The 22,399-nt window shown below is 35.9% G+C and overlaps 1 long non-coding RNA gene across 4 annotated transcripts in view; it reads left to right on the top strand.

The window, feature by feature from the left end:
• The window catches only part of LOC131921197 (uncharacterized), a 108,194-nt gene extending 86,861 nt beyond the window's left edge, over nucleotides 1-21,333 (top strand). For all 4 annotated transcript variants that reach the window (XR_009381890.1, XR_009381893.1, XR_009381892.1 and 1 more), the window contains 2 exons: nucleotides 4,836-4,901; nucleotides 21,242-21,333. This is a non-coding gene — a long non-coding RNA (uncharacterized LOC131921197). The remainder of the gene's footprint in view (nucleotides 1-4,835; nucleotides 4,902-21,241) is intronic.
• The last annotated feature ends 1,066 nt before the right edge of the window (nucleotides 21,334-22,399 follow it).

Raw genomic sequence — 22,399 nt, 5'->3', positions numbered from 1 at the left:
GCATGGCACATTCATTTCCTACTCCCTCTGCATCTACTGAGGACTCCAAATTCTGCCCTTCCTCATCCCATCATTCTCAGTTTGACTTTCCCACCTATCTTTATCCTGCTCAACTATTGTCCAGTCAGCTTGTTTGTTAAACAGCAACATATATTCACTCAGTGTAAAGGAATATTCCACAGCAACTACTCATTTAATGAGACTACAAAAATGAACAAATTCAGTTACTTATTTATTTATTATTTAAGCATGTGTAAGTGTGCAAGTGCATCTGTGTGTGTATATGCATGTGTGTGTGTGTGTGTGTGTGTGTGTGTGTGTGTGTGAGTGTAGGACAGAGGTCAACCTTGATGTCATTCATCAAGTGTCATTCAACATTTTCATGAGGCTAGATCTCTTGTTAGCCTGGAGCTCACTCTTTAGGCTAAGATTGTTAGCCAACAAGCCCAAGGCTTACACTTGTCTCTGTCTCTCCACTGCTAGAAACACAAGCATGAACTAACATGACCCGGTAGGTTCTGAAGATTGAACTCAGGTCCTCATGCTTTCAAAGCATGCAGTTTACCCATGGAGCTATCTTTCTAGCTCCCAACTAGTTTTGAAAGTCAAACAGAGGCAAGAACTAGAAACAAGTGGCTAAGTACAACAGATAAAATAAAAACAAAGACACAAGTTAAAATATTAACAGTAACCAGGGAAGGACTTAGCAGAAGTAAGATGAAGGGGGTTGGTTTATGAACAGGCAAGGACAGAGAAGTAACTTCTACTGTTTTGTAGCAAGAAGGATATTCTGTCTCATACAATTAATTTAATGTCTCATAATATCCAATGAAAAAGCTTTGAATGTTCCTCTCTCTCTCTTTCTCTCTGTCTCTCTCTCTCTTTCACACACACACACACACACACACACACACACACACACATACACACACACTCCACCACCACTGCTTCAGGCACTACAGGGGCCATTTATTCAGATCTGATGAGCAGTAGTATGGATTTAAATATTGAAATATAATACTGTACCCATAAATGTGTAACTAAGTGTGGTATTTTGAATGACAAATGCCCTCTTAGGTGCATGTATTTGAATATCAGTTGATTGTTTTTGGCTGTGTTTGGAGAGACTGCGGATTTTTTAGAAGGTAATCATGTTCTGGAGCAGTACATCACTGAAGGGGATTCGAAGGTTTCTAACCTTGCCCCACTTTCAGTTCACTCTCTTGCTTCATGATTGTAGTTGAAGATGTGATCTCTCAGCTCCCTGCTTGCTCCCATACCTCTCCCACCATGATGAATCCCTCCTCTGGAACCATAAGCCAAAATAACTTCATGTTCCATAAGGCACTTTGAATCAAGGTGCTTTTTCACACCAGTGAAACAGGAGTCCGAAAAGAGACTGGTGAAGAAAGTAGAACACAAAGACAGTATAAGAGAGTATTTTTAGGGTTACAGACTCAGTTGGAGCAGATTTTGAAGAAGAAAAATGATAAGAACTACTTCACTTTAGAATTTTTTTAAAAATCAGACAAATTGTATAGGTGAGGATTCAATAATGAAACTGTGTACTGAGCAACATAACAATTATCCTCAAGAAATGGAACCCTTTATTTAATTAAGTATTTAAATCTATGTTTCTCTTTCTCAGAATAAACTGTTATCTGCATTACTTACATAATACAGGATTTTGGATTTAAAGTGTGTTTTTAGAGATACAGTTTCCAATACACCCTCACTCCTTATCAGAAAATTCCCCATTTTCCATTTGAATAATGAGGATACAGTTTTTTAAAAAAATCCAGAATTAAGGACAAAAACCAAAGGAATAAAAAAAAATCTGAAAACTGAAAATCATCTGCCCTATTTCCTGAAGATTTCAAAAGCAGAACTCTTTCTTGCCTTTCTGCTCCAATTTTCTTTTTAAAATCCATAGGAAAATGGGAGGAAGTACAGGAATAATAGGAAAGCATTGGAATCACTGCAAAGCTTGGACCAGTGGTTAAAATAGTAATGATGCTACCACTAATAATAAATAACAATTACAGAGGACATGCATTTGGGAGGAAGATGTGTTAGGCACGAGGAGGGGTTGCAGAGGGAAGTGGAGAATAGATACAACTGAGGTATATCATACCTGTATTAAATTTTCAAAGAATAAATAAAAACATCATTTAAAAATGAAAATATCTTCAAAACTAATGAAAATAGTTACATTTCATCTTCTACTCTGAATGTCAACTCTAACATTTAAAGAAATTACTAAAATAGAAAAGGAGTTATTAGAGTTCATCTTAATCTATGTTTTTCTGTAAGAACCCTACCTACTTGGAGGTAAAGAGATGCCTAAGTGGTTAAGAGCAATTGTTCTTGAAGATGACTTGAATTTAATTCCCAGCACCCAAATGGTGGTGCACAGTTTTCCATGGTTTCAGTTCACAGAAGGTCTGATTCTCTTTTCTGAACTCCATGGGCACCAGGCACAGGAGCACTTCTCAGACAAATCACTTGTCCACACAAAATAAAATAAATTAAGAACATTTTAAAAGATCTTTGACTGACAAAATGAAACAAACAAAAGAATAATATATTGTACATGTGTCTGCAACTTAAGATGTAGAGTTACAGAAGAATGGATTTGTAAATCTTGCTTTATCATAACTCAGTTGTTTAAATGTTTCCTGATGACACATTTAAGCAGAACTCCAACAGTCTGAGACTTAAACGTGACAAAATACTGTGAATGGTATAAAGCAAATGGCAAGCTTTCAATGTAGGTTAACTCTCATCCTAAGTATTATAGAGAAAATATTATGAATTTATCTATAATAGACAAGTTTTAACACATAATAATTCTTTAAAATACTTCTTGTCTTAGATATTGTCCAGACATGTCAACTGTCCCTCAGTCTAATATAATATCCTTGCTGTTGCTTACTGCTCAGCCAGCCCTTTTGTGTCAAATGACAGTGATAGCATTATTAGTAATTATTTTACTCTTGCATGTTGACCTGAAAAAATAAAAATGGAGGTAAGAGAGGTTGGAGAAAGAAAGACAGCTATAATAATAAACTTCATACTACAAAAGTGACTGAAAGCATCAAGCAAGGGCTTTTGGGTTGGAGGGCTCTGCTGCTTAAGGCTGCAGTTCACTGTGTCCAGATAGCTCTCTGATCTTGGTGGAACATGGAGGAATCCCTTTGCAGCAGGACTACCTCCCTACCCTATTTGAATAGTGTCTCTAGGCCTGGATGCCTGACTTTATTTGGAAGCTGTCCCTGAGCCTGGATGCCTGACTTATCTTAAGTGTGACCTTTGACACAGTTCCCTGCAAATGCTCACCCCTTGCTGTCCACATGATAATCAGGTATTGTGCTCCAGCTGTATGGCAAGATCATGCTGTCAAATGCAAATTAGGTGATGCCTCGGCCAGTGTCCCCATCCTATATATTCCCCTTACTCTAAAATAAAGTTGAGCTGTAACACTGAAGCAGACAGCCAGAAGGCTATTTCCATTGTACTCACAGGTCGTACAAAGCCCTGCACACCACCTCTATTCCCTCTGTCCTCACAGACTGGTGTCAATGGATCACAAGGAAAAGGGAGACCCCACACTTTTGGAGAGCTTGAGGAACTAGAAAGTTTTATAAAACATACCTGTTATGAATTCAACCTCATGAAAGCACTAATTAATATCTAACTATAGTTAACTGATAAATCTGGTGACATAAAAATTGGGAGAAATAACACTAAAGCCAGCCTCCTATAACTCTCACTTAAACTGTTATAGAGAATGCTTCTTTTGATCTATTTAAATTTCTTCAGTAAACCATCAGTGGATTTTTGGTTGGATTAGTGAAAAGAACTGATCTCATTTCATTTTACCAGATGTTAAAATAAAGTTTCTTAATGGCCTCATGAATTATACAGATAATTAAATTGTGCATTTCATTATATAACCATATATTTTCTGAATAATGTCATTTTAATGAGTTTCTAAAACATCCTGAAGTAGATTATTCTAGAAAGAATTACTAGAGTATTTCAAATTGTAGGAACACCTCTCAGTAATGTACAACAGATATTTTATTTTAAAATCTTTATATCAAGCCGGGCGGTGGTGGCGCACGCCTTTAATCCCAGCACTCGGGAGGCAGAGCCAGGCAGATCTCTGTGAGTACGAGGCCAGCCTGGGCTACCAAGTGAGTTCCAGGAAAAGGCGCAAAGCTACACAGAGAAACCCTGTCTCAAAAAACAAAAAACAAAAAACAAAAAACAAAACAAAACAAACAAACAAAATCTTTATATCAAAAAGTGTGAGAGACGTCATTGCATTGTTCTCTTCTAGACTTTCATAAAGATGTTGTAGATTATAATTAGTAATTATATGTGACTCTTTGACATCACAGCCATATATTCTGTCCTCAGGGGATAAAGCCACATTCCCTGTTCAAATGTCACCTGGGTTTAATACTTACTTTTAAAAAACAGAGTACAATAGAAGTTATTAAATTGGGGTTGGAGAGAAAGCTCAGCAGTTAAGAGCACTAGCTGCTCTTCCCGAGGACTCAGGTTCAATTCCCAGGACCCACATAGCAGCTCACAACTGTCTATAATTCCAGTTCCAGAGGATCTGACACCATCACACAGATATACATGCAGGCAAAACACCAGTGCACGTTAAATAAATAAATAAATAAATAAATAAATAAATAAATAAATAAATAAATAAATAAGTAAATAAATAAATAAATAAATAAGTTATTAAATTGCCCTTTACACTAACTTTCAAGAAGGCTGCAGTCTTATTGGTGTTCTCTCATTTTCTTTACCTCCAGTGACAGGCTGCAAGTGGAGTCATAGCTGAAATAGGTGGAGAAGACTAAAGCTGGCTGGTGGCCAGGGTGAAAACGCAGTGAACATGAAGAAAAGACCACGCAATGAAGACCTTAAAGTGACCAGAATCACATGAATGAAACTGAAAACAGATCTTTGCGGGCTTAACAATGTTTGTTTGACTTATTTTGGAGGTAGATTCTTTAGTTACCCAAAGCACATTTTTTTCATTAATTTTTACGGAAAATCAACATTAATATTCAGTGGTGGCTACTAAGCTACAAGCCAAAGCCCCCCAACCAACTACATCCAAAGAAGTCAGCTGGAATCCACTACTTCAGTTTACTTGATTCAAATGGTATCATATTTGTTAAATATTTAATAATTATTAGTGAAAACTGACAGTAACATTAAAAATTGGACTGTTTTGGTTCAAATCTCCTTATGTATCTGACTTGCTATACAGTATTGTAGTAAGAAATAGCAATATGGAATTTTAATCAAACTCAAGTGCTTTCTCTATAGAAGAGACACTGAGAAAAAGTAACTAGGGAATTTCATTGTTATGAAAAACAAACAAAAAAACCCAAAAAACTCTTAACATTTTCACACCTATCAACTTTTAAATTTTTAAAAATGTGTTATCTAAGAAAAAAAAGCAACCTCCAAACTATGCAAACTAACAGAAATGACTGTCTTGCAAGCATCTGGATGAATGAACACTTTAAACTAATCAAAGATACCCTAGAATTATTTAAATAATAATTTAATAAAAAATAATAACCCGCCGGGCGGTGGTGGCGCACGCCTTTAATCCCAGCACTCGGGAGGCAGAGCCAGGCAGATCTCTGTGAGTTCGAGGCCAGCCTGAGCTACCAAGTGAGTTCCAGGAAAGGCGCAAAGCTACACAGAGTAACCCTGTCTCGAAAAACAAAAAAAAAAACAAACAAAACAAAACAAAACAAAAATAACCCTAGATACCTAGTTATTATTTAGTGATGAAAGACTCTAGGAATTTATCAACTTTCCTTGAATTAATCATAAACAACCATGAGAGATTAGGGGACTCAAATATAAATTGAACAATAAAGCTGATAAAATAATATTATTAACACAATGTAATTAAATTAAAAACATCTATTACTTTAATTTTTCTAAGATTTTTTTTTTGCAAGTAAGGCTGCTTTATACTTGATTTCTCCACTATGAGTTTACTTTAATTTCTGGGAAATATTCCTGAGAATGAAGGGATGATGTCTACCTATAATAAACAGTCATGTTCCTGTGATCAACATGGATTTTACAAAGTACAATTAATGTAACTTAATAATGTTAAAACCTGGTTCTAATGGTTCATATCATTGTGTTTTTCCCAATTTGTAACATTTATTTTTTATTTGTCTTTACTCAGCATTTGGTAACTTATTGATGTCTTGGAAGACGTCACATTAAATCATTGATAGAAAGTTTGATTGTAATCAACTTGAATGACTAAGATTTATCAACAGGAGTGGGCTTCCTTTGTCAATGAAGGATTAAAATCAAATCCTTGGTAATGGCACTTCAGTAAAACTGTTTTGTCTTTATTTGTCTTCATGTTGAAGGAAGATAACAATAGTAGTTGTGAACTATGATGTGGTTAGCCTTTTCTAGGGGACTAAATTATTTATTGAAAAATCAATATTATTTATTAAGAATTTATCTTATACTGCTGCTCAGTATATTAATAAGAATAACAAGATGATAACATTTGGATTTTACAACAATTTTGCTTGAAAGATTAAGCACAATTGTTATTCTCTTTAGAGATATTTCAATTTTAGGAACATTTTTAAGGAACATATATAAAATAAACTTGGTCTAGCCAACTGTATTATTTTCTTTAGTGTTGGATACTGAAGTATCAAAACACATAGCAGACATGATGTGGAGGGCACTGGGGATTGAGTGATTTGGGATAGGAACTGCACACAGCACATAGTTTGGACATCACTGAGTGAATTGGAGATGCTATACTTGAGAAGAAAAGTTACTAAGAAAAACAAACAGTCTTCAACTATCTCATACTGTCTTTAGAAATAGAAATTCCACTTCCTATGTGTAGCTCCAGAGGAAGCACACAAGGCCAAAGGACAGAAGTTTCAAGAAACAGTTCAGGATTAGGAGGAATTGCTTTTAGGCAATGAACAATGTCATAAATACAATTTGGGAAACCATTTGCTAGCCCTGAACTTAGGGGAAGTAATAGAACAAACAACATCTATGATGCCTTCTGTTTCTTTGATACTGTTTCCTTGCAATCTGTAAAGCAGTCAGAACCTTGTGTGATCCTGATCTACATAAGAATAAGATTTAGCTATGGATTTGTGTGTGTGTGTGTGTGTGTGTGTGTGTGTGTGTGTGCATATGTATGTGTTCTAGCTAATCTATAGAAGTCCATTAATTTTTATTATTTTGTAGTGTTTTTCTACAACTTTACTCATAGTCCAAATTAAATAATATATTTATTGAATTGGACAAAACTTTAAGTCTACATAAACATCAGTTTTCAAGAGAATTTTCATATTTTTTAGGTGGATTAGCAATTCATGCATTTTTAAAAGTAACTGTTTGATTACTTAAAATTCTTTACTGGATAGAAATGATTGCTCTTTCTATAAACGACTTGCAGAGTTCTCTCTCCAAAGAGGACTAGGCATTAAACTAAAATTAGTATCACTAAGCATTTACTAATCAGTAATGCTTCCAAATACATTTAGAAAAAATAAGATAAAAATAAATCCTTTCCTAAGATTTATTATGCTAAATTCACATTAATTCTGCTTCCAGCTTGTGAGGATTATTGAAATAGTTTCTACTGGAAAGTCAAAAGAGAACTAAAAATGACAGGGGTATTGTGAAGATGGGTCACAATGACAAGGGAAGAATAATGATACTTGTTTCTTTCTGTTTTATATGGAAGTATAATGATGAAATAGAGACTCAAATAATAATTAAGGGGATTTAAAGGTTACAGTTTAAGATACTGACAAGTAAAATATAAAGCACTGTGGTTTTCAGCTCAAAAGAGTAGCACACTGTTATGTAAAATCCTTCTTAAGCAGGGTTATATGCAATCTCACTCTGAATTATGAAGGTTTACTTAGTAATGATTGTCAAGAGGTGTTCATGATGTTTTGTAGAATGTTATGACTTGACTTTTGATAGAAACAGTACTGACACACACATCTGCATTTGGTCCAGAAATCAGCAATGTCATTCATTGACATTGATAAAATGTTAAGCTTGAATTTTCATAGGAGTGGGTAAAGAATTATAATCTCCTGTCTCCCACTCCAGGCCCAGACAATTTTAGTTCAAAATATTCTAAAACATCACACCAATCAGTACATATAAAATGTACATTTATAATAAAGGCTATTTGTGGGTTCTGTTAGACAATACTATATGCCTTTAGTATGAATACTTGTATATTTCAATGTTTTTCCCTTCTTCAGTTGGAAATGTTAGAATGAGTGGGGAAAAATAAAGCCTTACCAGAGGCAACAGAATTTATAAAATAGCCCCAGAGCAAATTTCTGGGCAGAGTGGGGGAGCTGCCCAGAAGAGCTAAAACAATTCTGGCTGCATAAAAATCAGGGCAAGCAAGGATGACATACAGCAGATGCAGCTTGTGGAAGACAGAGAGGTTGAATAGCAAAGAGAAGATGGAGAAACCAGTATCAGAGACACCCAGTAACATCTCCTGAATTCAGAAATCGATTTTGAGAGTCATGTGTATATCTTTCTATTGATTGTTGGGGATAATAGTGAGATTTGAGAGTCATGTGTGCCTTTCTTTTGACTGTTGGAATGATAAAGACACAAAATGTATCTTGATAATGTTTAAATTTGATAAGGGCGATAAGCTCAGCTCTGCCTCTGGGGCAGAAGCAGAGACAGGCATCTCTATGTCAGGTACTGAAAGGGCAGTCAGTATGTGATGGATTCAGAAATGACTTTACAGCTGTAAATAGCTAGTCCACAGAAACCGAAATCCTCCAAAAGTGAGTTTCTCAAAACAAGCAAGCAGACAGAGAGATAAAAACCCCTGACGTTGTAACCACAGCAAAGTTTAAATTTTTAGAAATAAAAATGTACACATGTATTTAAAAAAAGCTTTTATCAGACAGTTAGTGGTCTAAAATAGACAAAACTATGCTTTATCATTTCTATACAACTTGGAGAGAACCACAGATAAACAAAAATGTCAGAGGCTTGGGAGTAAATGTCCAGTCAGCTCAAGGAGACCAGAATAAACACTTTCAATCTCACATGCAACACTCACAAAGAAAATCAATTTAGGAATATGAAATCATCTTAACAAACCATGCAAAGTATCCTCCCACTGAAATGCAACAGATAACTACAGATAACTGCAGGAGTATCTCAAATTACTCAGAGATTAACCGTTTATCTCAGAATAGCATCATACTAAACAAATTTAAAATACTTCAAATTACATTTTAAAAATACCATAGGCATGATGATTCCCTCAATCTTCTCATTCTGGTTCCATAGATCCAAATAGGTGGGAAAGGATTAAGGACATAAAGATAAGTGATTTGTGATGCTTGGCGTCCAGACCATTTTTTTTTTCTGTTGTGTTTCTGCTTACCACATTGAAAAAGAATCATAATATATCCTACTGACTCTAAAGAATCACATTGATGTAATAGAAACTTCTAGATACCTTGAAGAAGAGATGCAATAGAGAGAAACCAGGGCCCACTGACTCAATAATCCTGATGAAGGCCACACCCTTGCATCTTGAGAAACTGCAAGGTGTCATAATCCACTAGTCTGAGGGTTAAAGTCTAGAAAAGCCAGCAGCATGTATGGTTCCTTGTGGGGAGCAGAAGAGTTCCTTAGGTCAAATCTCTGATGAGTTGATTCTAGGAACTTCTGACCACTGGAAACTTCCACCTACTGAGGCATTGGTGCTAGGACCAATTTTTTGAAATATCCAGTCCTTGATTATGATGGTTGATATTATACAAAGAATTCACACTTTGAACAGTGAATGAAAACAGGGATTGTGTAGTCTAGTCATATCATAAATAGATACATATATTTAATAGCACCTTGTATGTGGCCATACTTGCACATTTGACTCAGGGAAAATTGGAAACTGCATATAAGAGATTTTTTAATCAAAATTAAAATAATATAATACATAAGGTATGCCATAAAAATGCCAAAATAAATGCAGCATCTAAGATATTCAGCATCTAGACAGCATTCCACTTTGTCAATGACCAAGGTAGATAGAGACTTTCAGGGACAAGGCCCTGTTTAATCTGAATTCAGAAGATTTGCTCTCCTTTTAGATACATTATGACAATAAGCAATCTCCACATGTAGAATAAGGTAATTTATAATCCCACCCTGGAGAAGAAAGAAATTGACTATTGCCACTTCTTCAGTGAGGACTTTTAAAGCAATATGCTCTGAATGATTAGTGCTATTAATGAAAACATTTTCTTGCTTGGAAGAATCTCTTTTCAAAAATATGTGTTCAGATGCTAAATAGCATTCCATAATTTTTTACCAAAATTATATTTAAAACACTTCATCTTCAATGGTGCACAAGCTAAATAATGAGAATAAGGCATTAGAGTAATGCAATGATACACTCCTGAAAGGTGTTTTTTAATCCTTCAGTACTTAGCTTTCTACCTATTATCGTAACTACTAGCTTTGTATAGCAAACACAAAACAGGAGGAGGCACGTTGTTCCTGTCTTTGAGGAAGGATCCATGCTTCTTTCTGTGTCTATTGAGAAGCCTTATATCATTTTCCCTACAGAGCTGTTTTTCCTACTGTCCACATGAATCTTCCACTATTTCCCAACTCCTCTAAAAGCATATTTAACACACGATACTTTGGGCAACATTCCAGACCAAACTACATTTGTATATACACATATGCCATAATCATTCATTACCAAAGCCAAGAAATCAAAATGAGGAGAAATATTTTAAAAGAGAAAAATATCAGTATCATTCATGCAGAAGAAGATTGGTGCAATTTATTTCTTACTGGAACACGGTCCAGTCAAGGGGGGTTTTGCCAGCATTTGCCAGTAAGAAAATACAGTACTCAGAAGTATTCACCTACTCTAAGGAGCTAAAGTGAGGTCTTTGAATATGTTCACTCATCACTAACAGATTCTCATAAACCTTCAATCTAAGATCCATGGTACCCTGGCCACTTAGGAAATAGAGATAAAAGAACATTATTATTCCCCAATTTAAGGAGCTATTTCAGCTCCCCACCACAACACTAGGACTAAACCTCTCTTCCCTTTGGGAAAAAAGTAGCTGAGAACAGAAAAAGTTACAATGCAGTGATTTTCAGAATTTCATTTAAAACAATGGTTCATTGCATGAGACTTCAAGATTCATGGTCACCTTTCTTCATAGCCATCCCTTTCATTAGTGACCTGATATATCAAGGCTACCTAAAAGAAACTGCATTTTTTAAAAAGTAATGTCTTCTCTGAGAAAATGTTTGTACTGAGAACATATTCCTATCATAATACTGGCACATATTTATAGATATACATATTCTCAAACCTTCAAGGGCTTAGTCTAGCCAAATTCCCATTATATTTAAATACTCAAGTAAAACTGTTGATACCTTCTGTCTCAATCGCCTGCTTCAGATTAGACTTGGCTTTAGAATACTTTTTAAGAACAACGAGCATTAATAGTATGATTTCATTTTTTATTACTTCTCTGGGAATTTCATATGTCTTTTTATTGTATACATCTCCTCTTCCACTCCTTCAAGATCCATCCTTACCCACCCAACTTTGGGTTCTCTTTTTTTGTTTATTTCTCTTTAAATTCACTAAGTCATATTTGTACAGCCTGTATAGACTTGAATGTGTGGCCTTGTACCAGAGTATGATGGACTTACCATGCACTACATTAAAGACAATTGACTCTTTCTCTTCAGGTTGCTAACTATTGTCAAATAAGATCAAGACTAGCATTTTTTTTAACATTTTTATTAGTGAAATACCCCATCTTAAATGATTTTCCATCAAGGACTGGAAGTTTGGGCCAAAGATAAGTTGGTACTACTGCTTTTACAAGCGGAAATCTAGGGAAAGTTTAAAGGTCTCCTTCTTCAGCTTCAAAACACTATGCCCGCTGGAAAACTGTTTGAAAGAGTAGCAAATCGCCCCATACACAAAAGAACACAGTGTGTGATGCCTGCCACCTGTACAACCCCAAATGCTTTGCTTGAATGGCTTAACAATAGCCTTCAATGACAGCAGAAATACTGAACAGATTTTACGGGCCGAAAGCGGTGCTAACTGGTAAGAGCCACAATTATACATGAACGGAAGCAGCACGCTAAGCCGGCAGGAGAGTACCGGTCACCTCTGAGATAAAGTTGTAAAAGGCAAGCAAAGGTGACTGAGAGCATTTAAAAATACATGGCAAGTGTGGAAATGTAACGATGGGGATGGAGAAATTTATAATGGGACTTCAAAGTCACCTTTCCCCTAGTCTTAAATTTAAAACCAGCACTAGCCTACATTGTTCACTTATTTCAGTGCACCAAATGTTACATTTTAAAATGATGGCTTCAAGATCGCTTTTTTTATTGTTTTCCTAAAGTAAAAGACCTTAGGTCCAAAGACAAATTGCTACAACTTCATAAGCAGAACCCTGTCTTGATATGAAAGGGCAAAGTGGTCATCAGAGGGACCTGTAAGGGGCCACAATGAGCAACAGATCCTGTTTTTAAGCTTTAAAATCTATCACCTGCTCTGTCCAGAAGCAGTATCTCTCCTGAGGCTACCATTAACAAGTAAGGTGGAAAGGTTCAGGAATTCTGAACCTACCAGCGTTGTTCTGGTGGTTCAAACAGAACCTCCATAGCAGTAAAGATGCTTCCTTCACACTTCTCATCCTACCATGTCAAAAATGCATTTCAGTCACATATCTCTTCTATTATTGTCAGCCCTCTCATTATTTTCTTTTATAAGAAATTTTTCTCTTGATATAATCCTTGCATGGGAATCCAGTGTTGATGATGTCTACTCCATAGTAAGAGATAACATCTATTCTTAAATAAGCATGCTCTTAGTTTCATTAACTGAAGGGGCTTAAATTCTAGGAAGAAACCAATCACTGACATAGTAGAAAAATCTTGTCTTCCAATGGCTTCTAAAATATCTCAGAAATAAAATAAAAAGGAAGAAATAAAATGTACATAATATATTGTTAAGTGAAGAAATACTTCAGAAGGGGAAATAATTATTAAAATAACATTATTCATAGATAAAAATGATAGAATCAAAAATGCTTTTATTCTTCATTTCTCTTTTTATATACTTTGTTTACTTAACTGAACATATTAATATTTGATATGATGTTGGGAAAAATTTTTAAATATATTTGTAGTGCATCAACCAACTCTCAGATACTTGAAATAAAATTCAGACAATAGAGAATAGTTTTGGATCCCTGCATGTCGGCTGTCTCCACGAAACGATTAGTGCTAGATTGTTGGCTTATTTCTTACACATGCTCAGGACTGTTCTCATCTCATCCCAACAGTTCTTACAAGTTCTAAGTCCCAGCTCCCCTTCTAAGGAGAGTTCATTCCTGATCTCTGTATGCCAGATTTCCTCAAGAAGCTTTATTACTGCCAGGGCACTTGGGAAACAATCAGGGATTCTGGCACACTTCACAGGTGCCTACCAGCATGAGCCAGTGCAGCTAGAGGGCAGGACATTCACCAAGACTCCTCTTTGAATAAATACGAATTCTCTAGTTTCACTATCATTCCACTCTCTGTATTCTAAAATTCTAATTTTCTAGTGGAAGAAATATATTTAATAATGTTCAATTACACATGCTTCTTTAAATGCAGTTTGCTGCTGGACCAAGTTTAGACATGTCAAAATGCAAGCTTCTCAAGTATAGTCTTCCTCAGTTGAAGAGCTTTTCCATACAGCCTTGTGGTGATATTGTGTCCTCCAATATATTGTGTAACCTAATAAAGTTATCTGGGGTCAGAGAACAGAACAACCACTAGAGAGACATAGAGGCCAGAAAATGGTGGCACACACACCTTTAATCCTATCACTTGGCAGGCAGGGATCTCTCTGGATGTCTGTGAGTTCAAGGCCACACTGGGGGAATAAAGCCAGGCATGGTGACACATGCCTTTAATCCCAGCACCAACCATAGAAGTCTGGAGGTCTGTATAGACAGACAGGAAGTGGCAGAGGTGGGCAGGAAGAGGAAGTGATGTAGCTGGCCTGAGAGAGCCAATGAAAGAACAGAATAGAAAGATATATAGGCATGGGTATACAGGAATAGGCTCTCTTTGGAAGCTGCAGAGTTAATAAGACCATTTAGCAATTCATCTACACAGCCCCATCCCAATGTTGGTGTTCAGGTTATAAAGAGAAATGTATATAAACTTCTATCTGACATCTGGGAGGTATCATCCTCATGTAATTAGGGAATGTCATCCCACGTCTCTATGATTTTATGTCTGCTCTGAATGCTCACTGTGATGAAGGCCTGTGAATGATTCAACTCACGGTCTGCTTTCTCTGAAAAGAAAAATATTGTGATTTTTCCCCTGAGAATGTATCATCTCTATCTGAGTAGGATAGGCACTTCATCTTTGCTCTTATTTGTACTTTAGACATCACAAGTCATGCCAGGGACCATTGCAATCCTAAGCTTGAGAAGTCGTAAAATAGATAGTCTATGGGCATTTTATTTGCAATGAACCTCTAACAGTTTTAACATTAAGCTCACATAGAAAAGCAGCTTAACTAATGTTTATTAAAATGAAGCACACAAACATCGGACACTATTGTATTGACTTCCCCATGTATGTTCACAATTAAGAGAAACAAAACATTTGACTTCCTCTTCATGGTGGTCAAATGATTTTCTTTGATTCTCTCATCTCCTGTCTGTTCTTCAGTGATGACATCTTATCTCTTTTGAATAATCAGCCTTATGACATTGCATTTATTGGGAGAGTGAGATGGGGGAAAAAAGAACAATACTGGATAACTGAACCAAAGCTTGCACTGGGAATTACTCTAATGCCATTTGCTCAAGTTGATTTATTGTCTCATCATTTTATCTTTTTTATTGAGTCAATAATATTTTCTACATATTTATTTTCAAAAATCTTTGTAATTATCAAATAATCAAGAGGTAATTATTGCTATCTTCTCATCTCATTGATATGAAAAGAAATGTCTTCAAATCTCTTTTTTTTTCTTCCTCCTACACTCCATAAAAAACAAGGGACAAGATGATAGAGATGTAGAAAAATAATTAACAGCAATAAAACTAGAACACTGACTAAGTCAATCATTTGAAGCACTTTACTCAACATTCTAATTAAATTCATTTGGTATTTAGAACTAATTTCAGATGTCTGCTTATAAGCTCTAGTTGGATGATGGGAACTTATTAAATCTTATGCAGTTTATTCAGGCAGAATTAATACAATGATCTTCCAAGACAGGAGTCCAGGTTTAAGTGACATTTCAAACCCAAACTTTTGCTTACATTTTTGTTAACTGATAAGCAGATCATAATTCAAGTATTTTCCTCAGTTATGTTTCTTCATGAACTTGAAGCCATGGTTAGATAAGGTTGGAAATAATAATTGATAATGAAGTGGTATAAATAGAATCTTGCTATTAGACTTCATGGTTTTAAGGATAAAAATCCTCACAGAGAACAAGCAGAATGTTTTTAAATGCCTCTATATAATTTAGCAAAATAGAAAATACACATTTACAATGATGTTTTACTTTTTCTTTATTCTAGTGAAAGTGGAAAAAATTCACTGTTGCTGTGAAATTTACACTACTGCAGATGAATAATTTAAACCTCTTAACTTGTACCATCGTGAAAAGAAATGATTATTTCCCCAAAGTAGACACAGTCAGAGCACTTTTTCTGCATCACTCCACAAAGCCTTTGCTGTCTCCCTTAAGGGACATTTGTTCCCAACAATGGCGAGAAGCTATGATTTAGAGAACTGATGTCATTCCTAATTTCATTTTTGTCTCTGGATCCCATTTACTTCTACCACAAGCTCATTAGTGATCATGTTCATTTACCTTTGGTGGATGATTGTGTGTTCTTATTGATTTTTGTTAACTTTCCTTTCTTTAAATCATGAAACTTTCAAAAAGAACTCTTTGTTATAATTTGGGTCACAGTCATGTATGTGTGCCAAAGAGGGATCCCTGAACTTTTGCAAATACAAATCTAGCTGAAGCACATTTCAACATCTCACCTCATGCTTCCACAAATTGAGTTTAGGAATATTCCTGCTTGAGGAAGGTTTCTGCAAATGCAAATCATTTGCCTTTGTCTAATTCAAGTCCCTCATGAAGCTTCCTGTGCTTCCAAACCCAGTTAAGGAACTGAACCATCATCAAACATGAAAATTAGAAATGATTCTCAGTGGCTTCAAGGAGAGAAATAATCAAGCCCTGGATTTTAATTGCGATTTTTTAAAAAATACTTGTTGATTATATTGCTTTATTTCAACTGGAAGGGCATATACTGAAGTAAAGTATTTTGATTTCTAAAATGACTTTTAAAAATACAATTCTACTTTGAGGAGTGTGTGTGTGTGTGTGTGTGTGTGTGTGTGTGTGTGTGTAAATATTGTATATGCATGTGAGTCTGTGCATGTGTACACATAAGTTCATATACACAAGTATATATACAAGTGGAAGTTGAGGTCAACATGGAGCGTTTTTCCTTGGTCACTCTCTACTTTTTCTGAAGTAGAGTCTCTTACCCACAGGAAACATTGATTTGGTTATTCTGACTGGTCAGTAAGCTTCAGGAATCCACTTGGCTCCAACCCAGCTCCAAGGTTTGGGTTGCTAGCACATGTAAACCCAGGTTTTTGTATGGGTTCTGGGAATCCCAACTCTGGTCTTCATGCTTACATGGCAGATACTTCACCAACCGAGTCATCTATCTCCACAGCCCTTCTTGGAGTTCTTTAGCTATGATTAAAATCTACGAATCTAAGACAAAGGCACAGTCAGCTATCTCACCAAATTAATATGTTTATTAAACTTATTGGTTATGCTAGTCAAACCTTATGTGTTCATTATTTTATTTGTGATTTAATTTATGACTAAATAATCACAGTTTCATGTTAAAATCAACATTAGTAAATTTATCAACTTGTAAAAAGATTTTATGAAATTTACAATTGCCTTATCCCCATGGTCAATCAGATCTTTAGAAATTTTGCATATTCTTTATCTTTACAAACTTTTGTTCATAAAGTCTATTGTATGACATTAATATCACCAAATAAGTTCTCATTTGCTTGTTCTTTTATCATTTGCTTCATGTCATACTGTATGTTCTGTAACTTTGAAATGTCCCAATATACTTGGTTTAGAATTTTCTCATAAAATCCTCTATTATGACAATATAACCTAATTGACAGCCATTGTATTTTAAATTTTAGTCATTCATTTCCTTCATGGTTTTTGTATTCACTTATCCACTCTTCTTCTTCAGACCTGACAACCTGACACTCTTTTGCTTGCTCTTAAATAAGTTGGTTTTTTTGCCTTCTCTTGTTTTATATTTCTGGGCATTCTCCCTTCATTACCATAGACTAACCTTTTTAGTGTATGTGATTGACACATTCAGGCTAAACTGGCTGAGCACCTATGAACCTATCCCAGTGCTTTGTCAGTAGGTAGAATGTTAGTATTGATAGGAGCAGAATGAGCAAAAATCTCTCTTAGTACACTTCTTGGGGTACCAACCCTATTCGGAAAGGCTTTGCTGCAATGATCTAACTTTCTACCAAAGTCCTACCATCTAATATCATCACATCAATAATTAGGTGGCAATAAGTCCACTTTGGAGGACTCAGATATTCAGATCACCACATTCCACTCCTACCTCCCAACTTTGATGTCTTTCTAACATACAAGTATATTTTGCATAGTTTGAATGTGTTGTATCTAAAATCCAATATTGAAACTTAATGGCCAATATGATATATTATGATGTTTGCCTCAGGCTGGAGCTGCAGCTTGATGATAGAGCATTTGCCTGGCATGTGCAAGGTCCCATGTTTGATCTCAACACCACAAAGGAAGATTAAATATGCGGGGCTTTCAGGAAGTGATTAAGGTTATCGAGGCTTTTCCTTTGTGAATGAGATCAAGGTCCTTGTAAAAATGCTACATTCTTTTACCACATGTGAAGACAACATTCTTCCCTCTGGATAATTCCAAATCCACGTGCATCTTAGATGATGAAAGTAGCTCTCACCAGACAACTAAACTTGCTGTCTAATTTTGGACTTCTGAACTTCTGAACCTGAGAAAATTAACCAGTCTTTATCAATTTCCCAGTCTTGTGAATGTTGTTATAAAAGCACAGGCAGACGAAGAACATTTATTCTATAGCCCAATAGCCTCTATAGTCTCTTTGTTCATTCCAGCATCAACTAAAAAGTCTGAAGTCTAATCTAAATATCTAAATCAGATGTGGGTCAGGATGGAGTTATGATTCATCTAAAGCAAATACACCTCCAGCTGTGAGCCTGCAAAATTAAACAAGCTATCTGTTGCCAAAACACAACAGTAGGGTAGGCATTTGCATGCCAAAAGGGAGAAACAAGAAAGTGGTAACAAGTTCCATGTTAATCTGAAACACAGCAGGACACACAGTAAGTATCAAATCTGACAAATTATAAATAATCACTGTTGACCGATATCCTGCCTTCCAGACTCCTGAACAAGAGTGAGTTTCAGGCTTCGCATAGCACCATCCACATGGTTTCAGGGGATTCAGCTCATGTTGAAACTCTTACTGATTCCAGCCAGATACTTGCAGCTAGTCTGGTCTCAGGTTGCACACCACATGCTCTACTGAGCTGCATTTACAGGATGGTTTTAATCCATGGTTCAGATAAGCATTGTCTAGTGGGTACCCCCAGTGATGACTTCACCCTTCTGGCAGCCTTCTGCCTAGTTCCTGTCATAGAGGCTCCAACTGTCAGTATCCTTCAAAATCTAAGAGGAGGTAGCCGTGTTCCCGTTGGCTATGGATTCTACTTGCTTGTAGAAGTGAAATCATACAGATTAACAACCTGTGACTATGATACTGGCAGCAACCAGAGTTCATGCCACACTTGGGTAAGCTGCTTCCCAGCCAGGGATTGGCAAGAGGAACAGCAATGGAATGCAGGAAACCAAAGGCGGGATCCAAACAGCAAGTGTCAATGTCACACAAGCATCCATGACTTCTCCTTTAAAATTAAATTTATTCTGTTACCCAAACCTTGTACCATGGGACCCTAATGGTAATGACATCCCTAGTGATCTCTGAAATGCCTTTATTATCACTGTGATTTGAATGAAATATCACCCATAGGCCCATGGGGTTGAAAAGTTGGCCCCAGCTGTTGGCAAAGTTTGGAAAGTTCTTACAGAAGCAAGAACTTTAAGAAGTCGGGACTATCTGGCAGAAGAAGGGCATTGGTTGGGCTTTTAGAGGTTATAGTCTTATGTCTGATTATGGTATAGCCTATGTTTTCTGACTTACCAAAATGTGGTACAGTTCTGACATCATGTTTTCTTTACCAGCATGAACTGAATCTTCCCTAGTCTGTTAGCATAAATTCAGCTTTCTTCCTTTGTTTTCTGTTTGGCATTTTGTCAACAGCAACACAGAACACAGAAGTAACTAATGCAAAGACCCAAGGACCATTCCTTCATTATCTCTATATAGCTCCTAGATGAACTATAATTTTTAACACACCATAGGTTGGCCATTTGCTCTTTCTCATTTCTTACAATATGGGCAGAATAACAAATTCTCCAAATTTGTTCATTATTTTGATTTTAAAATCCATTGCTTCCAATTTTTGTCACTTGTGTTCAATTATGATATGAAATGAATGAGACATGCTACAAGAAAACCAGAGCAATAATGCAAAAGAAAGGAATTAGGCAAATCCAAATTGAAAATCAATTATGTTAACATCCAAATCACAACACACCACCAACAAATCTAAACTGGAAATATGAATTGTCATTGCTTATGAAGGACATGATCTTATGTAGAAAACTGCACCCAAACTACATCAAACCAAAGTGTAACACGAATCTTAAAAGGTCTTATTAATAAAAACAAACCCGGGAGCCAGATATTGGAGTGAATGCTGAAAGATCAGAGAGACAGAACAAGTCACAGCTAACCTCACATCACCAATTCCTCAGCTGATCCTGTTTCCTCAGACTAGAAGCCTCTGTGTCCTCATCTGAATGGATCTCAGCTGAACTGCTGCTAAAAGCTAAAAGCTTAAAAAGAACTCTAGTTCCTGGTCCTCATGCCTTATATACCTTTCTGCTTCCTGCCATCACTTCCTGGGATTAAAGGTGTGTGTCACCAGGCCTGGCTGTTTCCAGTGTGGCTTTGAACTCACAAAGATCCAGATGGATCTCTGCCTCCTGAATGCTAGGATTAAAGGCGTGTGCTACCACTGCCTAAACCTATGTTTAATATAGTGGCTGTTCTGGTCTCTGACTCCCAGATAAATTTATTGGGAAGCACAAAATACCAACCACACCGAAGTCTGAAACTACAAAATTAGTTCAGCTATGTTTTAGGAAACAAAAATCAACATGCAAAAATTAACACTGGTGAAAGATATTAAAGACAACACAATAAATGTTAAGATAAACCCTGTTTGTGGTTTTTTTCTGTTTTTTTCAAATCCATCAAGCCCAGTCTGTGCTACCCATGTACTCTTGGTTGTATGGTCTTCCACTGGAGCCTGGTCAACTAACCAGGAACTCCAATGCTAAGATAAAGCGAATTCTCCCCCTCCTAGCACCTATCAATTGCCAATAAGCCCTCAGATAGTTTTGGGAATTTATGCTTGTGCATGATGTCACCACCACTGTGAGTTCATATGTGCAACAGTCCAGAGAAACTATTTCCCTTGAAGCCATCCATCCATGGCTGTAACATTTGTTCCGCCCTATCTTCCACAATGATCTCTAATCCTTAGGACAAAGGAATTCAATGTAATTGTCCAATACAGGCTTAAGTGTTCTACAAACTCTGTTTTAACCAACATCTACTGCAAATTGAAACTCGTCTAGCGAGGGATGAGAAATACACTAATCTATGGATATAACGATAAGTGATAAGTCATTAAGAGTTGGTTTAATAGTATATCCACTTAGCAAAATAGAGTACTAGGTCCTCCCCTAGTGTTCATGATTGGGCTAGCTATGGGTTCTTAGCTTAAAAATGGTGCTAGGTGTGGGCTTCATATTGTCCTTCTATTTTTCCAGATATATCCATGAAATATATAGAAGCAGTATATTCACTTAGCTAATGGTAAAATCAGCTTGGACAACTTGCTGCCTGTCTAAGTTATCAGAGTAAGTACATCTTATACGCCATTCTTTATCCTTGCTCCATTTGTTTTCCATGCCTTTTCTTATAAGCACAAAGTTAATATTTATATTTTTCACAAAGTTAATATTTATATTTTTCTTTCAGTAATTTCTCCTGTGCGAATGTTTTCACACTGTGCACATCTCTGCATAGCAGCCCTTGTTAGCACCATTGGAGGAACGAATTTACAATTGGAGGATTGTGGACAATGCAGGGGAAGAAAGAAAAATATGTGTTATAAATCCAGCATAGTAGTTTATTATATTGTGCCTTACTATATAAAAGTGTATTCTATAGCAAGTTAGTTCATACCATCTATATCATAGCTACTTATTAAACAGTAAATTTGATGAGCATATTAGTGCTTAACCAACTAGAAAAAATTTGTGGTATAGAAACCATATAATTTCCTAAGTGAGATGAAGAATCCTACAGTATCTATTCTACAAAAAACACACTGTCCTTCAGTGGCTATACTACAAATAAGATTAAAACAGCATGTTTAGTCATTATTAAAAACTTGCCACAGAGCTTTACTTTGAACAAATACACACTCTAAGTAGTGAGCATGTTAGGAATTTAGTGTAACTTTACTCACCTTGGCTGCCTTAGTGGGCTTTCCATCAATGTTACAGTCACATCAGAGAAACAATTTCAAAGGAAGGAAGACATGTTTTGCTCCATGGGTTCAGTTACATTAAATGCCTTAACATGTCATGACAGTTAAAAGTGAGTGCTTTCATTTTTTAGTACAATTGTCTTGTACAGCTAATCCAGCCTTTCTTACCTTAACCACAGAAACAATAACACGAGACCAGAAAACTTAACAGATATTTATTTGGAATATTTCATATATGTCTAGGCTTCTTCACTTTTTTCTAATATTTTCTGAAATTGAGAGGAAATCATTTATCACCCATAGTATTCATGATGTCTTGTTTCTAAAGTAACCAACCAATAAACAAACATATCTTTTAAAAATTTTAACATATAATATCTTACTTTATGTAACTCATTGATTCCAGATACTTTAAACTAATTTGTGAAATATT

The sequence above is a fragment of the Peromyscus eremicus genome, chromosome 10 (genome assembly GCF_949786415.1).
Source record: "Peromyscus eremicus chromosome 10, PerEre_H2_v1, whole genome shotgun sequence".
NCBI lineage: Eukaryota > Metazoa > Chordata > Mammalia > Rodentia > Cricetidae > Peromyscus > Peromyscus eremicus.
This window is presented reverse-complemented; position numbering and strand designations above follow the sequence as displayed.